This window comes from Pteropus medius, unplaced genomic scaffold (assembly GCF_902729225.1).
Source record: "Pteropus medius unplaced genomic scaffold, Ma_sr-lr_union100, whole genome shotgun sequence".
Classification (NCBI taxonomy): domain Eukaryota; kingdom Metazoa; phylum Chordata; class Mammalia; order Chiroptera; family Pteropodidae; genus Pteropus; species Pteropus medius.
In genome coordinates, this window is record NW_024347788.1 from 11,486,234 (window position 1) to 11,487,188 (window position 955).

A 955-nucleotide genomic window follows, 5' to 3' on the forward strand; every position below is an offset into this window, starting at 1 on the left:
GGTCCCCGAGCCCATCTGAGCCCATCCTCGCCGCACTAAGCCACACCCACACCTCTCTTCAGGAGCCGTTAAAGTGTCTGGGATGGTTTGCTTTATGCTGGATGAGCCAGAATCATGGGTTTTTACAAACGTCGTTGTCTGTTTTTTAACATACTGTTTGGAGCCCTGGCTGTCACGCCTCGTTTCTGACCGTTCTCAGTGGTGTCTGCTCTTTTTCTGCTGTCACCATCTTTATGGGAGGGGGGTCAGACCACAGTACCACGGGCCAAGGGCGCGGTGTGACCTTGAGCTGGCCGGTTTGTTGCTAAGGGTCTGCTTTCTCATCACGAAAATGAGTAGATTTCAGGGAATGATCCCCCAAAGTCCTGACATATCCGAAAAGTCTTTAACTCTAAGTGAGATGTGCCTCTGCACGCGGATGTGAGGAGATGGGAAATACCATAATAAAATGTTAAGCAAGTTAGAAATGAATATTATTAATATGGATCAAAAGTATAAAAAATGAGGGCGCTATTGATGGAGTCGTATGTTACATAAATGTTTTTCGTATCTATTGAATCATATTAATTATTTTTAGAATACTTGAAATTTGACCAGATACTTGAAATTATGTAATTCATTATATTTTCAAGCGAATACATACAATATACTTTATATGTGTGTAATCATTTATATGTATATAAAAATTATCTGTGTAATTTTATTTTATTTGCGATGCGTCACATATATCAGCTAAGCATCGGCTCGTACGTCTCAGAGATTTTTCTCGATCATTCCAGTGGGGGCATCTGGGAGACTTCGATCCCTTTGGTAGTCGTTAGGGCCTTTGTGTCTTTTTGTGACATGGTTTTCATCATCAGCACATTCTGTGTTTTTGTCGGTAGTTATATCTCAAAGACAGTCCAGGTCACTTTCTGCTCGAACCTGTCTGATATCGGGCTCCCCCTGATCCTTA

At 41.8% G+C, this 955-nt stretch overlaps 1 long non-coding RNA gene across 1 annotated transcript in view; it reads right to left on the bottom strand.

The window, feature by feature from the left end:
• Nucleotides 1–705: 705 nt before the first annotated feature.
• LOC120614413 (uncharacterized) overlaps nucleotides 706–955 on the bottom strand; it is a 5,342-nt gene continuing 5,092 nt past the window's right edge. The window contains exon 3 of the long non-coding RNA XR_005655976.1: nucleotides 706–924. This is a non-coding gene — a long non-coding RNA (uncharacterized LOC120614413). The remainder of the gene's footprint in view (nucleotides 925–955) is intronic.